Source organism: Chroicocephalus ridibundus, chromosome 6 (genome assembly GCF_963924245.1).
Source record: "Chroicocephalus ridibundus chromosome 6, bChrRid1.1, whole genome shotgun sequence".
NCBI lineage: Eukaryota > Metazoa > Chordata > Aves > Charadriiformes > Laridae > Chroicocephalus > Chroicocephalus ridibundus.
In genome coordinates this window covers 12049045-12076848 of record NC_086289.1, presented here as the reverse complement: position 1 = coordinate 12076848, position 27804 = coordinate 12049045, and the positions used below count along the sequence as shown (strand labels likewise).

Genomic DNA, 27804 nt, shown 5'->3' with positions numbered 1-27804 from the left:
CACCCAGGAAACATTGTGGTATATATATTTTTTTTAACTAGAGCTAAAGTAATTTGGCATGCACGTCCCCTGAGCTGCTTCCTAAACCACAGCTGCACAAGGAATTATCTAGCTTTTAGCTGAAGTAACTCCTTAAAAAAACCCCCAACATGTAGGTCATTAAAGTGCTAATAAAAAATGTTGATGAATCTCTGAGCAGTGCTGTGATTATCTCTCTGTGGGGAATGAAGAACTCATTAACATGAGCTCCATGCCACTCCCTCCTCCTTTCTCAGAGTTTGGCATAAAGCAAGGAAACAAATGTTTGTGGTTTGGCCAAGTTTCTAATGAGTAGCTCAGCTAGGTCCACTGATTAGACACATGGCTTTATGGAGGGTGAAAAGGCTGCAGTGCTGTGTAAAGCTGCAAAGTATTTCTGCCAGACTGGGTCCTCAAAAACAAAACGCTTTACCTGTTGTGTGGATTTTTTGCAATGTATCTAGCAGGAAATGTACAGAGAGGGGGTTTCATTGACATGGCAGACAGGGAGCAATGCTGTGAGGTCCAGAGAGAGTAACAGCTGGATGTTATGTCTGAGGATCCACACTCCAAAAATGCGATGCTGTGATAGCTTGCTAGGGGGTTGGTTTCACTTTTTAAGTGTTCGTTTTTTTTTAAATACTATGCTACAGTCTGACCCCAAAAGAACAGTCCTGGCTATTATCTGTCCTCCCTGCTCTAGATGTTACCTCTGCTGTTCCACAGAAGGAGGTCTATGCAGCAGCCCCCAGGCACAGCAGGAGCCCGCAGGCAGGCAGCACAGGCAGAGATCTCCATTTGCTGCTTCATCTGCAGGAGCTGCAGCATGGAGACCTGCCTAACTAGAACAGGCCGAGGCCAGCAACTCTCCAGCAGCACCTGGCAGTCCCTTCGAAGGAGGAACAAAACCTCCAGAACTAATAGGAGAAGCATCTCCCATGCAGGAAAGTTTCTTCCTGATCCTGCTTGTAATCCACACATGGCCTGAATCATGAGACTTGTCATCTCCATAATCTTTCCAGGAGTAAAGTAAAACTCATCCACATGCCCAGGAGAAGAAAACTCACCCTACAATAAACACGAAAGGCATCTTCGCATGCCTGAAAGCATTCTGCTGGGACAAACAACAGCTGCCTCTGAAATTCAGATCTCAAGGTGTGTGATCAATGTCATGCAGCAACTTGGTGCTCAAGTCGAGCTCCTGAGACATCCAGTCTGTCCCCTCCCGTTGCAGACAATGCATCGTATAATGACTTTAATAAACTTCATCTCAAAAGCAGTGAGATTTTTCCACTCCCAACACTCCCCCTGGAAAAGGTGGAATTTGATTGCTCTCATCATTAACAACCCTCCTCTAATTTCCAGCTTAAATTTGTGTGTGGCCAGTTCATACCCAATTACTCTTGTGCCAACACCATCTCCAGCTAAGCAGTTGTCTGGGCCAGAGCGCAGAAGTCCCAACCCACTAATTTCATTGCAGCATCACACTCACTTTCAAAACCACACCTGAAGTTTGTAATTTCTTTGCCTTTTCAGGTTAAAAGTTTATTAAAACATGATACAGCTGTAATTTTTTCTAAAAGGAAATAGAAGGGATGAACATGCAAGGAACAGCCCTACCAATTCCATGAGTTTTATACTGACTAAATATGCAAATTGGAGAAAGCCAATTGCTTCAACCTTCATAGCGCACTCTGCATGTAGGTATATATTCTTCCTGGGCCCAAGGTAAATTTTAATTTCCTGCAACCACCATATAGTTAGAGGTCTTGTATTATAACATCTAAATAACAGATGCTGTACCATCTCATCCCATTATTACTGGCCGGTGTCTACAGGTTTCCACAGCGCTGGTCCAGTCAGGTGGAGCCATCTCAGCGCTGGGTATAAATTTGCAAAGTTAGAACATGTTCTGCATCCTCTCCCTATCCAAATCAAACAACCCGTGGCCGGATAGTTTGGTTCCTCAACCAGATTTTTCTCCTAAGACCTCTCTTGCTCCCAAGGGGCCTTGCTTGCCTTTCTGTGTGGTGGACGTGCAGCTCCTATACTGGTGTGGTGGCACCAGCCAGCAGAGCTGGAGCCTCTTTGGTGGTTCCATCAGAAGAGGGCCCCGGGCAGGCGGTGTCTTCACCCTACCCTTGCTCCAGCCCAGCTCATTTCCCCGTGATCACAGTCCCCAAGGGGATCTTTAAAAGACAGCAGTACGCAGAATAAAAACGTTTTGTCCCCGAACCTTTGCGCAAGTGAAGCTAGTTGCGCAAGTAATTTTACACCTGTAAGCAGTATTGCTGATGTCAAAGGGAACTTTTAAGACTTCCGAGCATATTTTAGACGACTTCTGAGTTTTAGAAATAATTAAAAATGTAATTAAAATATAGACTTTTTTGCATATAAAGGACAGCTATCACCCAGGGCTTCTGTAACTTTGGATGGCTGGTCAGAACGGCTCAGAGGTGAGCAGACCAGCCCCGAAACCGAGAAACCAGTAACTTTGGGTGGGGAACCAAGACGGAGATGACTTCAGCTGCAAAGCAGAACAATTACAGAAAGCCAAAAAAAAAAAAAAAAAAAAAAAGGACAGTTTTTTTTTTTTAGCCAGGGCTGCTTTTCTCCCTGCAGATGGGGCGAGAGCCTTCTCCTCAGCAGCCCCAAGCCATCTGGAGAAGCCTTCTGCCGCCTTTCAGCCCCAAAGGATGTTTAAATCTCTCAAAAATTCACCTCAAAGCTGGGTTGGTTTTTTTTTTTTTTGGGGGGGGGGAGGTGTTTAGTCACTATTCCCACATGCACCTCATTTTATCCCCCTCTCCCTCCTCAGCTGTGCCCTGGGCATTGCAGGCTCCATCTCCTCAACAATGGAGGGCGGCCGGGAGGAGGACACTGGCGCTGCCGTCGCCGCCCCTCGGCCAAGTTGGAAGCCGGGGCGAGGGTGAGGGGGGGCGGCGGCCGCCGCCCCCCCTCACCCTCGCCCCGGCTTCCAACTTGGCCGAGGGGCGACCGCAGAAGGCGGGCGGGCGAGTCCCCCTCGCTCAGCTGCTAGATAGTGAGCCACAGCGGGCGGGCGGGCGCGGGAGGAGGAGCCCAGGTGTCCCTTCCTGCCACATAGTGCGCCGCCCCCTTTCCCCCCCCCCCGCCGCCCTCCCTCCGCGGTGGTGCTGGGGCTCCCGCCGCCGGCCAGGAGGGATGGACTGAAGCACAAAGGCGCCGGCCCGCTGAGGTAACGCTCCCGCCGTGTGGGGAGAGGAAGAAGGAGAAGGGGGATCCTCTCCTTTCCCCCCTGAAGGCGGTTATGGCCGAGCCGTTGGGGAAAGGAGGGGTGGCTGGAGGCCTGGCGCGCTTCGTCCCCCCCCCCGCCTCCCCCGTCCCCTCAGCCGCCTTACGGCCCTGAGGCGAGCGCGGGCTGAGGCGGTGTGTGGGGCGAGCGAGGGGGGGGACGACGCTGCGGTCGCCATGGGGCTGAGGCGATGTGTGGGGCGAGTGTGTGTGTGTGTGTGGGGCACTGCGGTCGCCGTGGGGCTGAGGAGGGGAACTTCTCCGTGGGTTGTACGCCAGCTCCGGGGTGGGGGGGGGGGGAGATGCTGCAGTGCTGCCTTTCTGCCTCGGAAAAGGAGCAGGGCTTTAAATAATGCGCCCGCTGCTCGGTAACTCTGCTAATCAAATAAAACCTTGGGAGTAATTATTATCATTACGGACTGCCCTTGCTCCATCGCGAGGCTCCGGAGTCCCTGTGAGTCTCGGGGAACTTCTTAAAATCCGTGTTCTTGAGGATTTCTGGGGGTTTTTTTCCTGCGTTGAATCGCGCAGGGCTCCACCTTCGCCGCGGGTAGCGGTGCGGGGAGCCCCGGAATGCTGTTTCCCGGGAATGCGGTTTCCCGGTGGAGGCGCGGGAATGCTGGTCACGGCGGGGCCAACCTGGCCGGCGTCTGCCCCGCTCCTGCGGCGTTCGCTCCCGCTCCGGGGTTATTTTCATTGCGCCTTTATATTAGCCAGGACGAAATTCAACCATTGCTGCCCCTGAACTTCAGGCTCCAGAAATGAGGGTTACGACAGGCCTTTTGGGAGTTTGCGCCTCCGTTCTGGTCTCAACCCAAGGCAGTTTTCATCTCGCGTTAAAAAGCTTATTTAGGAATTCGTAGCGGATTTATCCGTCGGTGTTCGTCCCGTACTTCAGGGCAGGTGGGCAGGGTCTGCGAGGCTGAACGACATGAATTTAGCAGGGAAGCCTTGGACTGGCTCTGTAAGGAGTGCAGAGCATGCCTCAAAAGCAGCAACTGCCGGTCACGGAGGTGGGTTGCTTCTGTTTCTGCCTTCTCAGCATTGTTATGTTACAGGTGGGTTGAGGCTGTGTCTGCTGGTTTTCATCCATTGGTCCTGGATTCGTGGCTGGAGGGTAGTGATGTGATACCAAGCAGAGGAAAAATGTGTAGGATTATGCCTCATCTGTGTGGTGCCACTATGTGGAGGAGTTACGTTTTAAATAGATAATAGATAAAATCAATGGCAGTGAATATCTGGGCAAAAAATAATTGGCCAAGGGTTATAAAAACATGACTGCATGAAATTGCTGAATTACTAGTTGTGCGGGAGAAGTTGTTGCTTAAATCGGCTTTGGTACCACAGGGAATGAAGCTGATAAATGTGACCTTAGCCTTTAAAAAAGGGCTTTGGTGTGCCTGGGGCAGCTTCAGGCTGTCTCACCTGCCTCCTGGTCTAGTTGCTGGTGACTAGAGTAAAGCAGAGGTGTGGTGGGCGTATGGCTGTGTGTGATCTGCTGGGAAGGAGCAGTGGTGGCTTTGGGGGGAGCAGCGGGAGCCGGGGCAGTCCTGCACGTGGCTGCTTTGGCAGCAGATCCGCTGTGAAAGGCTCGTTTTTGCCTCCCTGCCAGGCTTTGCCAGCATGTCTCACATACCAGGGAGTTCTTTGGTCTGCACACCCTGTCACGTAAGTGGCCTGGCTGAAGACAGCATGTGAACTCCTCATTGGAGCTTCCTTGGTGGTATCCAGTACTTGCAGGGAAGGAAGGTGTGAACTCTGGGAATGCTGTGGACTCTTGGGCCGTTATTGGAGGAGCTCCTCAATGCTACTTTGAGTAAGGAGTGCACGTGCTCCTCAGTGAAACAAAATGATAGTGGTGTGATTAATAGCATAGACCAGTTTTAACTTTAGAAATTTTCACGTTAACACTTCTAATGATACTCACATTATTTTTCAGAAGACATTACTTGCTTTGAGTTTTCACTGGGAGAATGTGAAGCCCTAAGCAGGGAGGAAGGGGTGGGCTTTTCAGGGCCTGAGTGTTTAATGATCAAGGTTAGTGCACGATGATGATGATGAAGCATGTCCTTAATTCTTGACCAATAGATGGAGTGCTGCTACGCTTTAGGATATCTGGGGGTTTAATGGTCTCTTGGTTAAATCAGTCATTATCTTTGAATCTTGCCTGAGGATTGAGGCAGATGACATTTTTATTTAAGGAAGTGATGATTTTAGGGTGGTGCAGTCCAGCTGTTGTGTGTGCTGTGATCATCTAACCCTAAGAGGAGGTCCAGGTGGTGCCTCTCACATCAGAGACTTTGTATTGCTTGTAGAGTGGGTGGACGTGAGTGATCTGGGTGAATGGGGATGTTGCAGGTGTACTGCAGCTCTTCTGTCGAACCTTTGCTGGTTATGAAATGAGCATCAGTCATTCGACAGGGCTGGATGAACCGAGCTGGGTTCAGTGTAACTGTGCTGGAACTGCCCCTGTTGCATGTGATGTTAGAGGTGACATTGCATGCAGGGCTGCCTGCTTTTGTTCAGCTCAACTGGTTAGAGGCCAAATGACCTGGCATAAGACAATATTTGCTGTGAAAATCATCAGAAATTAACACCTGTTAAGAGACAAAAAATGAAAAATATTTTAAGACAGGCCAATGTTAGTTTGTTTCCTTTTGTAAGTGGAATGTTTTACAGATCAAAACTTGAAATGAACGAAGGCAGAAGGCTGTTAGTTTTTTCTCTTGTTAAAATCATTGCTGCTGGTTAAAACTGCAACAAATGTCCTTGCCGCACTGTGGATGGTGTTGGAATGGTAATGCTTTAAAAAAAAAAAAAAAATTAATATAGGAGAATAACTTGTGTGACTTTCAGCTGGTGCATAAAATCACCTTTGCTAGCTTTTGTTAAACTGGATAAAAATTATTGTTTCTTTAAAAATGTTCTATAACTTCAGCAGCCATAGCAACCTCTAGCTATTATTTCCCTTGTAAATCAATTTTGCATTTTCATAGTGCTGCTGTTTGAAAAACTGAGTCGGTCATTGTTTTGGTATTGACTTAGAAGAATGCAATCTGTATTATTTAATAACATTGCTTCCCATTACATCACAGGCTTTTCTTCAAGCTATGTTTTGAAATGCTGGTTGCCATATGAGGGATGGTGGCATGGCTTCTAGTAGGGTTCTTGGGGGGTGGTTGTCTTTTTTGTAGCATTTCTTGGCAGATTAAGATGAATAAAAGCTAGTTGAGTTGACCCTTAGGGAATAAGCAGTAACTTAGTCATTGTGTGTTAATGTTAGATCTGTTTGCCACAGAGTCTATTCTGCTTCCTATATTAACTTTGAGTCACTTGGCATATGGGGGAACACTTTTGTTTCTTTTCTGTATTCAAGATAACCCAAGTTGTACGTCACTGCAGATGACATTTTGAGGTGTTTCTTTTAAAGATATCCTAGCAAGGATGTGGCGATTTTGTGGATAACTTGTGGTCTGGATTATATAGTTAAGACAAACCAATTTTTATTAAAAGTGGTTGGATAAGAAAGTATCTTTACTTATGGCATGCTGTTCGTCTAGGCTATGGGAGGGGCGTATCACTTCAAAATCATCAGTGAACTGGAAAATGTTTACTACTAAAAAATTGAGGTTTCCTTTGGATTAATTGAAGTTAGACAGTGAAAGAAGGCTTCAGAGCTTCAAACCTCAGTGTGAGTTGGTTGGGTTTTTCACCCTGGATCTTCACAGTTTGGCAAATGTGATGTAGGTATCTATTTAGTTAGGACTCTGGGTGCATATTAAATGTCGTATGTGTCTTATGGTAGTAATATCAATTCTGCTTGACAAGGAAGCAATCAGCTGTTACAAAGTGCTAATTAGGGAAATAAATAATAAATAGCCTCATTCATTGTTCCAGTCTCTTAAACTGTTCTGGTCTTAGCTGGGCAAAGAAACTCTCTTCTCGCCTTGTATTGTTTAACGTGTTAAAACCCTAGTGATGTCAAATCAGCAGGTAGTTTTCATGTGAGTTAGCAGGTTGAGGTGAAGATCAGTAAACTGCAGCTTGCTTTGTAGCTTTTCATGTTGTGTTGTCTTGACCCACAGCAGCTAACAGCTGGTAAATCCCTTTTCCCTTGTGCAGTCCATACCTCCTGAAGTTATTTCTCCAGCTGAAGTACGTGGCAGTCTTGAATACCATAGAGTTGATGGCAGCTTGCTGCTGCTCTTATTGTCACTGTGCTGCCCTGAATTAGTGGGTAACCTAGCACAGTGTTGGTGTTAATAGTAGCTGGCATTTCAGCCAAGAGCTAAACTGTCTGCTGCGTTGACCAAAGTAAGAGGATTCTGTTGAATTGCTTTGAAAATCTGTTCTTGCTGTCTTCATCTATACCTGTCATAACTGGTCTCAAGATAGTATTTTTTTTATTGTTGCATGTATTCAATTATTACATGATATGGGTTGTGGTTTGTTTTTTTGTTTGGGGTTTTTTTTTTGTAGAAAACAAGCATTCCTATGCATATTGTCCATAGCTATTACATTAAAGATGACATAGTTTAGAGGCCAGTTGAATCTGCATCTTGTGTTTGCTGATGCACAGTAAATGTTAGTTCTGGAAATAGGGTGTTTACCACCCAACCAAGCATTGGTAAATAGAATGCAAAATAGGGTAGTTTACTTATTGGCTAAAGTTGCTTTACTTGTTCTAATACAGTAAAAACAAGAAAGGAAAAATATAACTTGAAATATCCACCACTCCACACCCCCCAAATGGGGACTGTCTTTCATTAAAGAAATGCTTTTTTTAACAGCTCTAGAAGTCGTGACAGAATGCAGTGGAAGCGATTTGGTACTGAAGTTGTCTGTGTGATTCAAATAAATCATTTCTAGATCAATGAAAATTATAAGTTGGCTGGGTTCAGAGAGATTGCTGATATAACATAAATTGTTTCATATAATCTAGTATGCTGGTACTTTCTTAGCAACCCATATGACATTTTAGTCTTTATGGATTTATATACAAAAACCTCTGTATTTATAAAGAGCATCAGTAAGGCCACAAAGTCAAGTATTTGAAAGCTGAGTAGTGCTTTCCAAAGAAGATATTCTGGATTTAAAAATGAAAATTAAACTATAGCCTTGGAAAGCATACTTATTAGCCTTTTTGTCAGGAAGAGTAGAAGTGTTTTGTCTCAAGTGCTTCAGATCTAGCAGACACTTGGTAGAGGCAACCTTCAGCCTAATAAATGAAAAATTAGGTGAAATTGAAAATAGGATTTTGGGATGGAAACAGCAGACAATACTGGGCAGTGCATCCAGCTCTGTCTAGAACTGAATACAATGACACAAAAGTAGTGACCTCGCAAGTACCTTTGTGTTTTCCTCACTCAGATACACAACCATTTTTAGGAGTGCTAATGAATTGCTTAACACTTTCTCCAGGCTCCTGGTCAGTGCTAAAACAGGAGTAAAGCACAATTCAAGCCAGCTCTCTTTTAATATATCAGTTATTGCTACACACCAGCCAGCCTACCATATCTGCTGGGCATCCTAAACCACCAAAACTAAACTAAAAGACTTAATTCTTAGAACATACAAATTCTATTTGGACATTGCATGATATAGTAGCCTATACAGTGGAAGTTAAGATCGAGTATTCTCTTGTGACTGTTTTCACAAGTATTATCTGCAATTTCTATGATGGTACTGAAATTCAGGGTGCAAGAAGCTGTATATGAAATTAATACCTGGCACTCCCATGTTAACTGAATACAATATTAGCCCTACTGATGTAGTATTACTGCCATAATAAATGAATAACTAGTCAATAGATATTTTTGTTATCATGATTAAATTGTGATGGTGCCCACAACAAGCCCATCGTCCTGTTTCAGATCTTGATTGCATATGAAACATTGTACTAAATGCCCAGTTAAGGAGTAATTTTTTTTTGTAATTTCACAGTTAATCTGTACAACTTTTGGATTTCAATGGCAGCTGGCTTTAAATGCCTGTTTGTCTAGAAGTATATGCAAAGGCAAAACTCTTCTGGTGACTCAAATTTTTTTTGACCCAGCTGTCAGGGTAGAGAGCAGAAGATGTTCATGGTGTTTAATTCATTTACGAAACAAAAGCTGTTGTGTCTTAGGGCAAACTGTGTATTCTTACGCCAAAGGTTGTGTAATTTTCTAATTCCTAAAGTTGAGGTTGTAAAAGAATCTGTAGGTATGTGTTGACTTTATTTTTTCTTTTTCCATTCCCATCGATGGGCACAATACTGAATACAAATTAGATTTCTTATTGACGTGCTGATTGTTATGGATTGACTATCCAGAGCTATTTGTCTTTGATGCGTAGCTGACTTGGCACTCAAAGGACGCGTGCATGTTCTGTGTTAAATGGCTTAAGGACTGGAGTGACACAATCAGAGAGCTTGGCAGATAACTCTGCATGCACATGATTTGGAACAAAAAAACTCCCATCTTATAAGACTAAGTGTCCAAAGTAGATCACTCACTCAAATTTTCATAAATATTTTTATTGCAAAGATTTAATCCTGAGCAGCTGAGGAAGAAAAATGAAGTTGTGATACATGCTTTAATAATGGCTAGTGCAATGTTTTGTAAAGCAAAGCATGCCTGTAACCAGCAAAGCCCTCTTTATATGCCTTGTTTCTTATCAACCTGACCAAAATCAGAGTTCTGGTATCAAGCAAAAAAATAAGAAATATGCAGAAGAAGTTGCAAATACATTGAGATTTGTTTGGTTGGGTTTTTTTTAAATAAAACAAAAAAAACCCCAACAACCAAACCCAAACCAGAAACCAAACCCAGGGGTCTGGCAGTCAGGTTCTCTCCTCCTTTTTTTTTTACTCTGTTTTGAACTTAGTTTAAATAGTTTTGCAGCATGCAAAGAGATTGAATACATCTGTGTAGTGCTAGCATGAGTGAGTCTGTACTCAAAAACAGGTTAGTTCAAAAAAAAAAAAAGATAACTCTTGAAATGAATCCAGGTAGCTTCCTAGTTAAAACATATCAAATAACATAAAGCATGTGAACTCCAGACAACTCAGTTTAACTATATAAAACGTTTAAGCTGTAAAACATCAGGAGGTTTTTTTTTTTATAGGTGCCTGGATAATTTGCCTGTAGGTGGCACAGGGGCAGTGTGGGTTCCCTTTTTACATCAGATGTTTTCCTGTGAGCCAAGCACTTGGGGAAAAACTGAAATACTGCTTCCTCTTTAAGTGGTTGTTGCATACATGTTAAGCTCTTTGTATGTGTTCACTTAAGCTTAGGTGTTTTTAAACAGCAGTGTCCCTAATTTTACATGCTCTAAGACAACTCCTGGTTAAAGGCTAGATTTCAAAGGCTGCTTAGTTCTTCTCAAACACTGCACCATTCAAAATGGAAATTTTTGCTGTCTGGTCAGCAGAAAATGTTCTTTTTCTTGCCAATCCTAATGTGAGTGTTTTATTGCATGTCAGTGCTTCTAATCAAATCAAGTGACTTGTAATGTATTGCCAGGTAAGATCCCATGGCCTTCAAAATATCTTAAATCTGAAAGTGTCCAGTTGCCTGGATCAAGACACCGTCTCTTCAGCGATGGACACAAAGTGTCCAATGGAGACTTAAGTGTGGTGGGATGTCTTCTACACCAGAGAAGTGCCATCCAGCAACGGCAGTCAACATTTCAGTCCTATGCTTCGTGAAATCTTTGCTTAGATGTGAAGATTGGCAGTCTCTCCTCAGATGGCAAACACATACAACATAACTTGGAGTGAAAAGGAGAGAGAAGTCCGAGTGGAGACACAGGAGGTAGGAGCGCTCTGCTCCATAGACAAGGTGAGCAGAAGCTCAAGCTCACCCAGTGGTTCCAGTGCCAGGAGCTTCGGCTGCCTGGTCTTTTCTTTTAGCTGGAAAAATAGACTGCATAGCCCATATGTATCTACAGAGCAATATCAAGCAATATTAATATGGGGAACATTTTCCAAGAACCTTACTTGCTATACGGCACTTCTCACAGACCCAAGCTTTAGAAACCTGTTTCACAGGAGCCCACAAGACACAACAAAGTACAGTAGTCTTATTGACCGAATACTTGTGTTAGGAGAACCTATCTTTCTGTTGGAAAAATTCTGTTTCCTTGTTGAAAAAGGTTCATTGAAATCCTCTCCTTTAGGGAGAAAATAATAAAAACTTTTAAAAATCAGGTGTATTTCTCCCTTTCCTATTAATATTGTTGCATAAGGCTCTGCTGTATGTGCAATATTGAATAAAAAGAATTAGCTAATGGTGGGAGTAAGAATAACAATGTCATATTTATAACCTGGGCTAGCCTTTAACAAGAAAAAATAGCTCGAGGTATACCATGTAACACCAGTGTCTGGCTACTATCAAACATGCTGCAAACGTATAGTAACAGGTATTGTGTGCAGTAAATCTATCTTTGTAGTAGAAACTTGATGTTGTTGCTATTCCCAGGGGGTAAGTTGAATTACATTATTACTGAGGCTGAGCTAACAGAGCTTTGCTTATAGTATATATAGAGACAAGATGGTTCTTCACAGAGAGGTGACCTTTGCTGTATTTTGGTTTCAGATTTCACAGGGACCTATTTCAAAGTTTTTAGCTTCAGTCCACACCCTGCTGGTAGTTAGCTATAAAAATCTCTTTGAAGAAAGTTTAAAAAAAAAAAAGGAAAGTCTACACTTTATTACTTTGTTAAAGTTAGATAAAGGTCATTTGTTTGTTCCTTTTGTAATATACACTGCTGCTGCTGTTACTTGTCAATATAACTGATAGTTCAAGGATTAAATTAAAGCTACAGAATTACTGGTTACAATGTGCAAATGCATAGTGTAAGTAATTCTTTTTTATGACTCTTCTGTTTATTAGTTAACTCGAAGAATGTGTACTAGCATATATTTGTCCTGGGGAAGCTATTATGGTTTACATGGTATAATGTAGTGTACTCCTTCCAAGGTTATTCCATCCTCTCTCTAAACTTTTTTTGGGTTCTCTAAAACTAATTTAAAGAAATAAATTAAAGCCCTGTAATCCTATTTAAGAACTCGGGCAAATAAGAAGTCTGTGTGTTCCAATAAATATAATCACCTCTTTAATACAGTCACTCCTCTCTAGAACTCTGATTTCCATCAGATTAAAATATTTGGTTTGTACATTACAACTAAGCTAAAGGGGATATCCTGCTTTTCGCTCCTGGCCCTGTTGTCCTGCCCCATCCTCTCTTGTGTAAGCCCTGCTGCTCGCTGAACTTCTGCAATTCACTATAAATTGCAGCAAAATACTTCCTCTCCCCTCCACTTCTGCATTAACTCTCTTTAATAAGTTGAATTAGCTCAAGAGATGGTTGAGCGAGCACTGGAGTGGGTGCAAGGTGTCGAAGGCAACAGTAAGAAGCTGCGGGGAAAGGGAGGAATAGGGAGATGGGGGACTGTCAGTGCCGAGCTCCAGGTTGACTCTAGCCCTTAATCCTTCGGTGGTGACAGTCTGCAGGGTCGTGCCTGCAGTACTGCGAGGCAATGCGAAAATGTAACTGGAAGGTGTTTGTGAGTTGAGCCTTCTGCAAGGGGACTTGTTTGTAGGAAAGTAAGAATGAAAAAGCTGTTTCTCTAAGCTTGGAGATATGAGGGAGCAGCCACTAAGTTACAAGGTTCCCCTCTACCCTCCCAGTACTCTCAAAATCTGAGGGGGAATGGTCTTAATTAAGGGGAGGCTTTTCGAGTTAAACACAATGTTTTGGAGAAACTATGTAGACCTTTAAATTATTTTAACTGAAATAATTTCAGCATGCTGGGCTGAGCTGCTCTTTGGCTCACGTGTCATGCACCCATATTCCAGCTCTGTGAAGCTGCCAGTGAGTGACAGTCCTGACTGGTGTGGAGGTGTTGGGTGCTTGGGGTTGCCTTCTGTAACAGCATTCCCTTGTCTCCAGCGCCTGTGGTATACGTGCACAGCACAAGACGCACCCCTAAATTTTCTGTTGTAAAATAAAAAGGTTTTCATTGCTGAACAGCACGTGCCACTGCTGCTCTAACTTTTTGGTTCTATTTCATAGTTATGTATAAGAAATTGAGGTTAAATATTGCCATAGGAAAACTTCATTGTGTCAGGTAGACCACAGTGTCTATATGTTTAGGAACATATAGAACAAATAGAACAAATTATTTCTCTGGTGAGAGAAAAGGATGGGGTTGCACATTACTGGACGTAATGAACTTATGCATATGTTTACAAGACAACTTCATATACATAAAGAAGTAAGAATTACATTGAGGAAAATGCATACAAATAAGTTGTTTAGTGTAGCTCAGCCTGCCTCCCAAAACATTAACTATGACTTGCAGTCTCTTACATCCCTTTGAAAATGGTATTGGCTCTCTTCTCTTTCCATCCAGATTTTCATCAGTTAAATGATGTGTAAGAAAACCTAGTGTTGCTACCAAAAATTTGGCAGAAGAATTGTTTTAGAAATGTAATGCTGAGTTTCCAACAGCAGAAAGCTGTTTGCTGTTTAAGTTGACTGAAATCGTTCCAGTTAGTTTTTGTGCAGGTGGGGAATGATACAAATTCACAGTGTGAATAGTGGTCCTGCAGATGCACTTCATGGTCTTCGGTGCTGGGTCCTCCTAGCTTTTTCCTGCACCTCTCCTTTTTCTTTTTTCTCTTTTCCTAGCTGCAGTGAAGCATCCATTGTCTTCAAAAGTTTGTATTTTGTTTGATGTGATGTGCAGGCTTCAGTGCAGATACTTAAGGAGTCTTACCAAAGTAATACTGGCTCAGTCAGAGTAAAGATGCTTTAGTTAAATAGACTATGGCTATGTTTAAAAATAACAGCTCTGTCTGTGTCAGCGTGTTGGACGACCTGATAGTGACTTTCAACAGAAAGAGCTTCTGAAAATTACTTTGCCCCCAATTACGGATTGCCCCCAGTGTGATCTTGTTTTCTTTTGGTAACATTTTGGTGTTAGATGAACCAAAACAGCCCCTGAATTCTAAATGTGATTCTCCAAACAGCTTCAAAGAGAGCTTGTTGTACTGGACACCTTTTATATGCACAAACAGTAATAGCAGCACTTCTGCTCTTCTTCAGGTTGTCAAAACAGTGGTGTCTGGGGTTGGGTGCACACACTATCCTCATCTAAGCTTAGTAGTTTTGGGTTCTCAGCCATTTGATTTCTGTAGGAAAAAAAGTGGTGCGTGTACTCTACCAGCCCGGGCTCTGTCTGTGTGTGACTGCCATGCTTGTATACGTGTAGGCTGTTGCTTTCTCGTAATAGTAAAGTGCATGGAGGAGCTCATTAGTAATTCCCATGTAATTGTCTTGTCTCACCCCAACCTTGGTTCGTCTCTGATTTCTGCTGCCTTTCTGAAGACTCATTTCAAGCACTGGTATTCTTAAAAGTCTTGGTTAATGAGATATAGGCCATATGCAAAAAAAAAAAGTAAAACATTTTCAAAATACTATGTGTATCTGACGTTTATTCAGTTTCCTGTGGTTCTTGTTCTGTGTGGGTTTTCTGTCCTTTTTTGTTTCTTGGCAAGGAAAGCAATATTACATTCTTGTACCAAGAGGAAGGGTATTAAGCTTACTCATAAAAAGAAGATTTATTATCAAATGTAGTTTTTCATTTTGTCCATTGGAATTTTTTTTTAAACTCTAACCATACCCAGATTACTGGCTTCATTCATAAGGTTGTTGTATCAAGTTTGGATGCTGTCTTTGTTAAATTGTGGCTCCTGAGGGTTTTCTGTTACAGAGGTTTCTTCAGTCAGGGGAAATGAGGGTATAATAAAGAGGATCTAAGGACCGGACATAATGATTCTATATAATTGAATCAAACAATGCCATATTTGGCTGATGTTGGATTTTCCGTCATTTTTTTTTTATTGGCATTTGTTCATTTTGCTTTAAGCAGAGTTTAAAACTGAGGCAGCTTGAGTGCCTGAAGTAACTGAAAGACCAATAGCAGGCTATTTGGGCAGTACTTTTAATCACTGTATCCTAACTTCATGCATTTAGCCAGAATTCTGGCTTACTCAGGAAGTCTTCTTGATTCAAATGCCACTAGAGCAGTAAATTCAATGGGAGACATCCAGATTCACAGAAAGGACTATAGCTGAAGCCAGTATAATAGACCTGGCTGTGCCTGAGGTTCCAGAAGTCTTGTTCCAAGTGCTCAGTGAGAAGCAGTGCTGCTTTCTGGCACAGTGAGTACCTGACCTTCGTTGCTGCTGCCTCTGACTTGCTGCAACTGTCTGCTAGCTGTTAATGGTAGCTTTGGCTTTCTACTACAGTTAAAAAATATTATTAATTGTAATATGCTAAAATAGGGACAGAATCATCAAAACATACTTCAGGATGCAAGCAAATTTGCTGAGAGATTCTATAAATAAATGTCTGTGCCTCTTAGCCAGAAATATGGTGTGAAGCAAGAAGGCAGACCATGCTGGTGGCTTTCGCTCTTTCTGATGCTGAATCTGTTTCTCACTGCCTGTGCTATGTCAGAACATTGGTCTTTCAGGGCAGAGAGCATGCAGTACTGCAATTTTCTGCAGATACTTCTCAAGGGGAGAGAAGGAAAAAACATAGTATTAGCTTTGACATTTACAAACCAATAGATACCACAGTAAAGCTGCTGAAGTCAAAACTGTAGCCAACTTTTTAATGTCCTTTTCTTTTAGAATATTTTGGGGGTGTGTTTTCTCCCCTTTTTATTCTCAATAACTTGTGTCTTTGAGCAGTGATGAAATTGGGTGCAACAACTAAATCATACCCAATACACAAAACTGTTTCCTCTCCCCATCTATTTCTGCACACGCTTTTCAACATACCTTATCCAGTTCTTTATTCATAGAAATCTAGGAGACTTTCTTAATGCTTTTTCTCTTACTCAGGCTCAACTGCATAAGTTTAACTCCTTTTGTATTCTAATTTACTACCCATGTTAGAAGCCACTCTCTGTCTGGTAAAAATGAAAGCCCTTACAGTGGCTAATTATGTAGCACTTTGGAAGATGAAAACTGGATTCTTCATGGAGCAAAAAGCTGTGGATGATTTGAGATTAGCACTTGCAGTGCATTAGCACTGTGCATTGTGGTCAAATCTAACAAACATAGCTTTTTAGTCTTTTTTTGTACCATAAATATGCATGTAGTACAATAAATAGGATTCTTCTTGATGAAAAAAGAAAACTGACAGAAGGGGTAAAACTATTTATTGCCCCGAGGATAAAATTTGGGAAATATTTCTGTGGATTATGCAATGGCCATTACGTAAGAAAGGAAAAAAGTTTGCCCTGAAGTGCCTAAATTATTAAAGCATTTGTAAAAGTAGGATTTGTCTGTCCAGAAATTTATTGCAATATCCACTTCTGACCAGAGGCGAGATGAGTATAGATGCATTGTAAAATCCATCATCTACAGGAGCCTGTGGATTTTGAGGGTTGCAGGGTTGTGTAACTTGCTGTGGAAAAACATAAAAGGTTACAGCTGCCTTCTTCAAATTATTTATTTGTCTTGCAGTTGTGTGAAATTAAGTTTCCTGAGAGGCTTGAGTGACAGTATTTAGAATCATAGAATACTAGGTTGGAAAGACCTCAAGGATCATCTGGTCCAACCTTTCTTGGCGAAAAAGAAAAATTTAGTCTATGAGGATCTGATTTTCTTGTTGTTTGTTCTTTGCAGTAGATTGAGCTAGCACACACTTGACTGATAGTGTGCAGTTGTGCAGATTTCTTATTGATTAGAATGCTCTTTTTAGTGTATTTGATAGATCGGAGGGATCATAAAAGTATAACTATCTCGGTTGTGAGATGCAGGGATTTTCTTGTAGCATCTCATGGTGAGGTTGGGGGGGGAGTTTGCACTGGGCTTGGATCCACAGCTTCAGAGACTTTGTCTTGAGCTGTAGTGTCTTTGGCTCAGTCCATAAGGGAGAGGAAAGGCAGGAGGTATTCACACCACTCAGCTCAGCCAGCTGAGGCTCTCCCCTTAATCACATTGCTGTTTTGAATTGCTTTTTGGAGAACTGTCTATGGATGCCGGAAGCCTTAAAACAAGGCAAACCCAGCTCAGGCTTGGCTGGCTAATTAAGGTGCCCTGGTAGAGTAGTGTGAATTAGCACACTTAGGTTGTTAGGCCTGCATACCAATTCTTTCTACAGTGGGGCCTGGATCTGTGGGTCCTCTCGGCACCATGCAGATAACACCCAGATAGTAATTCTCTGTTTAGTTCTCAGTTCATTATTCTGATTGCTGTCATATGTAAATATCCCATCTGCATATTGGCTTAACCTCGGAAAAAACTTGGCCTGTGAGATTTATTTTTTTTTTAAACCTTTTAATACAAGCTATGCAAATGCTGCAGTATGTTATCTTTGTCATTTTAAGCTGTTACAACAGCTACTGGTGTTCACCATTTCTGGGGACAGTGAAACCCTTCATGTGAAATAGTTGGCACGTAGGAAATGAATGAAGGTTTTGCTATTGCCACATTATTAATATGTCCAGAATCTACCTGTATGTTTTGGTTTCTCAAGTAGTTCAACTTATTTGTCTTCCTTCTTAAGGAAATAAACAAATGCACAGCCATCTTAATTTGTTTCTCCTACCCACCCCCACTCCCCATCCATAGGTAGGCTTCATAATCAGTCAAATCAAAATATTCTTAAATTGGCATTTCTTTTATGTTTGAAGAAAAAGCTTTGCTAGCAGGTTTTCTGTTAAAAATAGTAGGTAAGTGCGTGTACCCAGCAGGTCTCCTATGTTTTAAGTGAGGCTGTAGCAGTTGAAGTTTGGAAGTAATTTTTAGACACTGCATAGATAGGCTGCATGTGGGCAGAGCTGCTCACCTGTATCATCCCCCCTAACCAAAGTTGCTGGAAAAGCATGGGTGAGAGCGTAGCTCAGCCTTGGCTCTTGGACACTCCAGCAGCCTCTCTCAATGAAATAACCTTTTCCTCGTGGAGCAGAAACAAGTGTTTTGCTCACCTCTGGGCTCAGATTGCCTTGTTTATCCACCCTCGCCAAAGTTTCCTTTCTGAACAAGCCATTAGGTCTAACCGCATTTTAAATCAATCTGATTCCACCACTAAAGAGACTGTTTATACAACTATATATATATACTTTAATCCTGTTGAAAATTATGCTCAATTCAAATGTAATGGATGCTTAAAGTTCTTGTTAAAGGTCATTTGGGACATTTTAAATAGTTGTGAAATAATCCAGTTATCCTATCTTGCTGCCTCCAGAAGCAAATAGAGTTACATACCTGTTGATAAGAAATTGGCTAGTCATGAGAGGATTTTATAATTGAAGCTCCATTCACATCATCTAACATTGTATTTCTTAGGTGAAAACAGGACTTTTCCCTGCTTTGATTTTATTCTTCAACTTTTTCATCATTTCATACGACCTTTTTAATACCTTGCTTGGGAAAAATAATCTAGATTAATTAAGTATCTGAGCTTTATCAATAAATGTAGGCGCTCATAAGTGTCAATGTCCTCTGAAAGAGGTGTTTAGCTTTATTTTTCAAAGGTCCAAACAAAAGATAATATGGGGAAGGAAGTTGTTTTCTTTTCAGCTGTTGACTTTAAGTGATGTCACTGGTAGTTAACTAACCTAGCTTCAAGTACTTTAATTCCTTCGATAAATACACTGCCAAGGCAATAACCTCAGTAACCGTGAACCATTTGGAGATTTTACTAGATTAATTTTATATGACCATGAATGTGAGTGAGAGTAAAATTATTATATAGAGAGGGAATTTTTCTTAAACATTGGATTCTCTATTCATATCAATATGAACTTGTCTGATCTGGTTCAGGAGTGTGCTTGTTAAGAGAAGTGTTCTTAAATACTTCAATACTAGAATATCAAATATGGTGAAAATCTCCTGGGTTTAGATGTGGAATGATGCAGTCAGTCTTTCTGTGCTGCTTCTATCCTGTTTTGAAAAGAGCTTGAGTTTTGCTCAAACTTTCTTAAGGTAAGTTGATAGTATTTTATAAATCAGCAAGGATGAAAGAACCAAATTCTTATTTAGACCTTACTAATTTTTACTTTAAAACTTACTTGTTATTTCTATTAATTTTGTTGATTGATTGGGGTTTCATCAAAATTAAACTACCTTTTATGCTCTAAGCAATACTGAGCACACAAATTAAATCTTTATGATATATTTGAGTTACTTTACTGAGAGCTCTATAAATTGGTAAGAGATTTTAGGGATGTCATTAGTGATCAAAAACTTGGGTATGTATCAGTCGATTTATTTATTTTTAACTTGGAACACTAAAAATAATTGATTAAAGTGTCTTAAGTTTCTCCACTCCTGTGGGTAGAGTTGTAGTCACTATTTTTGTACTTTGAAAATCAAAGTAGAAGTTAGGTGCAGTCCTAGATAAACATTGTTTGTAATAAAGAAACTCAGTCTAGACTTATTTTTAACCTGCGACGTTGTCTTCTCAGAGCTGGTATAGCGATGAGCTGCTGCAGAGCAGTGTTTTCCTCAGTAACATGTTCAGCTTTGCTTTGATAAGGGTATGCTTGAATTATTTGTGTTGAAAGTGTGAAAGGGGAGGGTGTGTAACTTTTTTAGTTCTAGGAAATATTTTTTGTGAGTTAAGAGATTTAGAGAAAACATAGAAGATGAGTGAAATGATTATACATAGAGAGAATTTTTCCTTAAACATTTGGTTCAAGATGTAGGCCACATCTGTAATCATGTTTTTAGAAATGAGTCCATATTAAATCAATTCTCTGCCAACAGCATCTGGTTGCACTTTATGTACGTGTTTTCTTTCATAGAGAAAGCAAACCATATGACATAACCCCAGTCAGATAAAAATGATTGTTTATAATACTTTGTTTATTTATGTAGCACCACGAGCTGAAATACGCCTTCATCTGAAAAACCTTACAGCAGATTACAAAGGTGAGCAGATGACATCTGCATTTCCAGATGGCTGGTCTGGGGTACTGTGTAGTGTGATTAATAAGCCCTGCTTAAAGGGATATAAAAATTAGTAGCTGAATTCCTAATTGAATGGGGGCTAATAATTCTAGGTGCCTTCTTCATGGGTAGTGTCCCGCATCCTGTAGTGGCCCTGCACTGCTGGTAGCACTGCTGAAGCATTGCATGGGGTCAGAAACAGCAATACTGTGGAGTGACAAATCTCAATGGATGTGGTGCCTTTTAGGACTGGTAGCAAACCTCTGGTACGGCTCACTGCCATGAGTAAAACTTGGGAGCAATGACTTGCTTTTAATAAAATAGACTGCACAGCAATCACTTGCATGAATTGTTCAGACTAATTTCAGCAGGTTGATCTTAATTATGCTCTTAAAAGTGGCCTCTTCGCTTACAAAATGAGGTCCCTCTGTGGCACTTGCAGAGAGGTCCAGCTTGAACTTGCCCTTTGGGTTCAACTTAGGAAACAGACAAAAGATAAGATTTGGAAATACCTTGCAAACATCAGTGGCACAATTTCCTGTAATAAAAAGAGTATTGGGCTGTGATGGCCAGAGAGCAGGGGGAGCTACGCAGTGGCTGCTGTAATCCTAAACAACAGATCTCTTCAGCACATGCCCACCAAGGTATTTAATGGTGTCTTTCCCACATGAAAGTTGGGCCACCTGCAGCTGCGGAAAGCACTGTAGATAAAGCAGTGTTTAGCTGAGCATGTATGGTACTGTACTTCCGATTTTAAAATATTTGGAAGGAGCAATTTCCATATAGGCCAGCATATAGTACTTTCAGAAATAGCTTTTGTGTCAAAAACTTAATGGGGGCTTTTATACCCTGCAAGACCTTGTGTGTCAGTGAGAGACATACTGGGGAGGTAGGCGAATGTCATCTACTCTAGCGTTTCTTTCTTCCCTTAACAATCTCCAATCAAAACCTGCTCAAGTGAAGGACCTTGTTGGTACCTAGATAAAATATCCTTGTGTGGTTAACAGTCTCATCTGAGATCCAGGGTGTTTTTAATTTTGTATTTTTTAATTGATTATTCATACATTAAAGTTGCTTAGAATATGCAGTATTCAACAAGTAATACTTTCTTTGACTCTCTCTATTTCAACTAATTAGTTTATCTGTTAACAGCATAACTATTTTTTGACTCAGTAATGAGAATGGTAGTGGTTTTGAATAGATTTTTTTTTTTCTGTTGCAATACCAGAACAAAACAGGAATTTAAATACTGCAGCTATTAGACCTTTTAAAATTAGGCATCCTAATTAACAGTGCTAAACATCTTAATTAGTTAATGTAATTAACAGAATACCTATTACCTTTTTAGTTGCTAGGCTAAAAGGTTTTTAGCCGAGTACAAGCTTTTGCTGTGCATGATGACCCTTTAAAGGCTTTTGGGACTCCATCCAGCTGGCAGCTTGGCATTGCTGAACAGATGTGGCTGGTCTCTGGAGAGCTGATCTGTACTGCTAGCTTTATTAATTCCTGATGTGTGTATTGATTTGTGGGTCCAAATAAGAATAAAGAGTCTCACATGGAAGTGGCATAATGTGTAAGTTCCTGTTGGTCTTTTCCTGATATGTTCAGGATATGTTTCCATAGGTGTAGTATTAGCCTTAGCGGCTCTTATTTGTTGTTTGTACATGTGCATGTTTTACTGTTTCTTGGCTTCGTGTTCTGTTCCTGGTGATTCATAGAGCATCAAAATGCACAGAAATTATGTTCTCAGCACTTTGGAAGACCTCTCCAGATAATTCTGAACGCTGCTTGCTCACGGGAAGCAAGTGGGCGTGCTGGAGGAGCATTCAAGTTTCCTGAAAGTGCTCATGATTACTGAGGAACTGCTTTGCAACTCTCTTCTGAGAAGAGAGTTCTTCACTTCTTCCAAATATTATTTAATAATTAAAATCTTGACATTGGGAGGAAGTACATTTTCCTGTAGTAAGGACAGATGGTGTTGAAAAAGCAATTGAAAATTTGTGGTGATGTACTAGAGTTTGATTTCTCCTGGAATCTAATTTATATCCACAAAAGGCAAGCCATAGTAAATTGGGATTAGTATGACAGTAAACTCAAATCACAAGTGACAGATTTTTCCCTTTTCTCTGGGGAGAGTTAGTCAGATGTTCTGTGTATGGGAAGTCTTTGTGGGCCACCCGTTAATGTATTATTATCAAAGTACTAAACTGAAGATTATTTTTTTTTTAAATCCTTATCAAAGTTAAGAGGAAACTGGAAATGGTTTAGGAGTTTATGAATAAGAACAGTATGACCAGAAGTTGGCATGTCGGAGGCGCTGATCATAGGCAGTTGCAGACAGTATTTTGAAGGTTATCAGTGGAGTATGTCTTCAACCACACTTTGGCACAAATCAGCATGCTAATTACTGCAACAAAGGTGCTGCATTAATGCACGTTACTGACCTCATCCCAAGAAACTTACAGCACTAGCCAATTTCTGATATTATTTGGGAAAAATATTGAAATACTTACTGAAAACAGATGTTTGGGAGGTTTTTGGGATTGGGTATGTTAAAGTCTTTAAAAAAAAAATAAATTAAAAAGATCCTGAACTGTAATTATAATGGCTGAATGTCTATACCTTTCCAATCCTTGGTCTCTGAGGCTGTGTTTTGGTAATTTCTCCAAGGGAAGCACTTGATGGTCAGAAAGTGGATTCAGATTGAGACCACCCAATAGGCGCTGAACAGCAGTCATGGCAATATGTATGTTTTCATTTAGTATAAACATTTTGAACTTAATGACTTCCTGTTTCTAAGAATGAGAATGATCTTGCTTAAAAAAAAAGGAGGAGGGGGACTATTAAAACAGGAAATTTGAGTACGTGTCTGTACTTTGCTAGTAAACCTATAGGTTGAGGCAAACTCGGGAGAAAGTTCATGAGATGTTATGGTATTATAACTTGCAATTCCTGAGGTTTTTGTCAAGCAGATATGTTTGTTTTCATACAAAGACCCGAACTTGTGCATTTTGCTGAACAGAAATGGAACAAGCAACAAGAGCTAATTGAATGGAACAGCAGATGAGGAAGGAGTGGATGGCTGGGAAGACAGTAAGGGGAGAATACGGATGGTATGTTAAGTAACATCTTGACTTAATAGCATGTTACACTGGATAGAATTTCTGTTCAACTAGGTAACAAGCCTCTGTTTACATTTCCAAACCCAATCTGAATAGGCAAATATTGCTATAGAAGAGTAAAAAGAAAAGCTTAGATAAAACCTCAAGATTAGACTTGAATCATTAAAACATTCAACAGTTAGACTCAAGTTGAAGATGTCAATTAATTCTGTCCTAGTTTTGCTCTCTTTTGTAACTGAATTTGATGTCTCAATGTGGCAGATTTTTAGAAGCAGCCTGTAAAAGTGACTATTTTGTTTCTTGAGTTTAGCAGTGGAAGCAAATGAGTTGCAAAGATCAATAAGGGCTTGTGTAAACTGACTGAGATGCAGATACTCAGGAAATATTACGCTTCTGTAGTACTGCTTTATTTTAGACCCGGACTTGGATTAATTCTGGTAGCCTTCAACATATATCTCATGCAGTCTTGTATCACCACTTTATGTGGCACTCTCTTTGATCAGCACATTTTTTCTTCCCTTTTTTAAGTAATTTTTGTTGAAGGGGTCAAAGTGTACAATAAATGCCCTTTGCCAAAACTGAGAATCTCTTTAGAAAAGTGGCTACTGAGAGGTGAGGAGGCGGGTGGCATGATTTGAATTAACTTCGCAAGAATGGGAGTGCGGAATCAAAACCAAATTGAGGTCTCATCCTTCCTTCCTTGAGGAAGGAACATATAAAACTAGCATCCATTTTGCGTAGCAAAAATTTACATTTGTACTGTTCTAACTGTGTGCTTGAGTATCACTTCAACTTATGGTTTTGAAGGAGTTAAAACAGTTCCCTCCCAAAAAGGCTTTGCTAGGTGTGTGCTGGAGAGGAGCCTGTGGAAGTGAGTCAGTTTGACTACGTTACAAATAATGTTCTATCTCAACTGGAAAAAAAAAAAAAGGGAAAAACTTGATTTCTGAAGAGGAAAGAAAGGTTAACTGGTCATGTTCTTATACCCCAATAACTTCTGTTTTCAAGAATGCTTGATCTGTGTTAAATTGCAATGTTCATACTAAATTGGAGTTGGGATTATGGGACTTTGGACAATAGTATGTGTATTGTGAAATGAAAGCTCTTCCCAAGTCAAAATGTAAAAATTTCCTTTTGCTTTTGATGGTGAAATAAGTTAAACTAATTAGGCAATCTTCTGAAGCTTTGCACTGTCCAGGCGTTCATCAAAGTAGGGATTTGTCTTCTGAATGTAAGTAAATTTGGGTATTGTTCTTCATTACATCTTCTGTAAACTGACTGTAAAACTTATGTATAGTTTTAATGGTCCTGTTTTGTTTTTTTTTAATTTTCCCCTTTGGAAAACTGGAATCCCTATGGTAAATGAGAAGCAAGGATTGCATCAGTAAACTTTGTTATTGCAGCAATATCTGACAGGATCTGTCTTTTGTCTTAACATGGTGATCCAACCAGGCCAAACTGTGCAGCAGCAGTGTTTTCATTGGACTGACCTCTAAATCTAGTCCAGTGATCTGTCATTTAACAAGTTTTGCATTTATTTTCCTGTATTGTTATTTTTATAGAAGTTCTTCATACCCTAAAACTAGTCTAATCTCAACATGGAAATTAGTATCTTGTGTATTACCTATAAGTGGTAAGTAAGCCAGGGGGAGGGAAGTGAAGACTGCTGTGCCATACAGTAGATCAACTTCTGTGTTGCATTTATACCTGAAGTATGTGCTGTCATCATGTCGCCACTGAAATTCTTTATTTGTTCTTTTCCAGCTGATAGCCTAAATTTATTGAGTTATGGAACTGTCTTATTAAAAGCCTAGTCTCCCCTTAATAACATTGTCTTGAAATTTATTTTTAACACATGTTGAAATTTGGCTTTATAGCATGGACAGTGGTATAAGGAGTTTCTCTAGTACGAAGCACAAAGAGGATGGCTGTGGTTCCTGCTGCCTCCCTGGCATGTCTGACCTGGACATTCTCATCTACTTCTACTTGTTCAGTTTTAGCCCTTCCTTTCACATGTCTCTAGATTTCTGCATGGTTTGTTTGCTGTGTAAAACATAGTCTGAAATGAAAATCCTATTTGCTAAACACGCCTAGAGTGCATGTTGGGGACTCATTTCCACGACAGGTGTTAGGAGGTTAGTTATGTGGATATGCCTTCCTTTCTCTCTCCGAAGTGGTAAGTGCCCCTCAGCACAAGAATTTTTGAGTGCGGCCTTCCTTTATGGACATTTTGAATACAACAGCAATCACGCTTTGCTTGAATGACAATAATGCAATAAACAGAGTATTGTTGCTTCTAGTGTTTTTTAGCAGGGCAATAAGCAGCAGTGTTGTTCTGTTTAGGGAAATACTATTATTCATCCCTATTGGAAAGTCTTGTAGGCTATGTTTTGTAAGGAAAGGCTTTGAAACTCAACAGGAAAAAATTGCTAAATATATATATCCCATTGAATACAGAATGGTATCTTAAAGAAACCTTTTATTGCCAAAGACGAGATCAAAGTTATTTTACATTTCCACATTGTGTTTACAGCTAAAACCATCATTCTGATTTGCATTCAGTGATGCATGTGACAGGCCATTATCTGGATTATTCAGTGTGTATAATTAGGCATTTACTTTCTTTCCTCTTCAGAGTACCTGTGCAGGGGTTTAAAAATTGGAAGTAATAATGATCTATGCACTTTCATACAGTATTTACACAATTAATTTGGGAGGTTGGTCAGAAGAATTTATTTTGAAGCTTCTGTGCCTAAAACAGGTTCCATTGATTTAATAGATAGAGATGGGTATTGACATGTGGTGGAATAGCATGGTGAAATAATACCCTGGCCTGGGGTTACATATTGGGGATTTCAGGCCTGGGCTGTTACCTCTGGGGTGCTGGCCTTCATGCAAACGCTTTTGGAAGTAGGTTCTTAACATTGATGTTATGATGGTTCATAACACAATGATGGAAAATGCATTGGCATTTTCCTTTTCAAAAGTGGAGAGCTGTGCAAGAAATGTCCCTTCCCAAACCAAGGTAGCAAGTATGCAAACCACAGAGCGTTCTCTCTGGAGCTGAAATTAGCCTTACTTGAACACCTGTATTGATGCTGGTTTAGAAAGATTTTATTTTCAGTTTATGGTCCGGTTTTTATTGAATGTAAAGGAGACCTGGATTTATTTGGACATGTGAATTTAAGATAACTTTTTCTTTAAAATGCTGTGTATACTGAGACAAAAACTGTCTTGCTGTGTTGTGAGAATGATGGATAACAAGGCTTATTTTGCCTTTTGCAGATACATACACATGTGCAACTTGTATTGCTAAGCAGTGGGTTATGTGGCAGGTTGGTAGAAGGAATGTTTCATTTCAAAGTTTCGGAAGTGCACCACGTACTTCTGAAGTTTGAAATTCTCCAAAGAATTCTGATTATTTTGGCCTGGAGGAACCAATCTTGTGGAGATCCCTTGCGTAGCTGCCCTTTGGGTCTGTCTGCATCCTAAGTGTGATTCCTTGCATGTGGGGCACAGCACTGCCTGGGGAGAGCATCCGAAGCAGCCCTGTGCCATCAGCTCTGCTGGCTGGGAGGCTTGGGGGGACCCTCTCTGAAGTCCAGCAGTCATCATGGCAGGGAAGCTCGCTTGGGGTTCATGGTGTGGAAACCCCTCCTGAAAATCAGCACCTGGCCCCCTTTGAGTTCTTGGAAAGAAGGAAATGTTTGCTGCCTCGCTGGTTAAAAACTTGTTTTCTCTCTCCGAAAGAGGAACCATGAGATGTGAGCAGTCAGATTTTTTTAAAAAGTCATAGAAGAACTGCGGCATGCATGAATGAGCAGGCTATAGTAAGTGCCAACTGGTTATTTTTAGTGTCTCTTCCTGCAGTGTTGTGGAGAGGAGTGGGCTGGTACTGATGGTGAGCAGGTGTGCATCCTGCTTACACATCTGTGCTTTCCCTCCTCGAATGGATGGGTGTGCCTCACCAGCGAGGTTGCTAGTTAAATTGCTAGTTCAGGATGCTCAAGATTCAATTCCTGAATCAGTTGAGATGGATTTTGCTTCCTGTGCCTTCTGCAGCTGATGCTGTGTTTGCTACAGAAGCATCACAAACCCAGATATTTTGTTCCCTCAGATTCTGCCCTGTTTCCTTAGAAACTAATTTCGTGTCATAGCTGTGGACTGAGAATCAAGTCACTTCACGTTCTCTCTGTTAGAAACATGTAAAATCAAATTGATGCACGCGAAGTGCAAACACATTGGTCCTCACTTCTTTGCAGATTCTTCTCTTCTCTGTGGTGTGTCTTCTCTTACTGATCACTTTCTAACTCGGATGCTCTAGAGAACAGAGCCCATTAGGCTGTGATTGCTATTCCTTTGACTAAGCTGCAAGGAGTTGTCATTGCTGGAAGTAAAACTTATTTTTGTAGCTTACATGAAACGTGCAGCTT

At 40.8% G+C, this 27804-nt stretch overlaps 1 protein-coding gene across 6 annotated transcripts in view; it reads left to right on the top strand.

Moving 5' to 3' along the window:
- The first annotated feature begins 3117 nt into the window (after window positions 1-3117).
- The window catches only part of ADD3 (adducin 3), a 101089-nt gene continuing 76402 nt past the window's right edge, over window positions 3118-27804 (top strand). For 4 of the 6 annotated variants that reach the window (XM_063337634.1, XM_063337639.1, XM_063337631.1 and 1 more), the window contains exon 1: window positions 3118-3235. The gene's annotated coding sequence lies outside the window, so the exon portion shown is untranslated. Of the gene's footprint in view, window positions 3236-4284; window positions 4305-27804 lie in introns of those variants that run through there. The other 2 variants (XM_063337632.1, XM_063337637.1) reach the window with 2 other exon arrangements.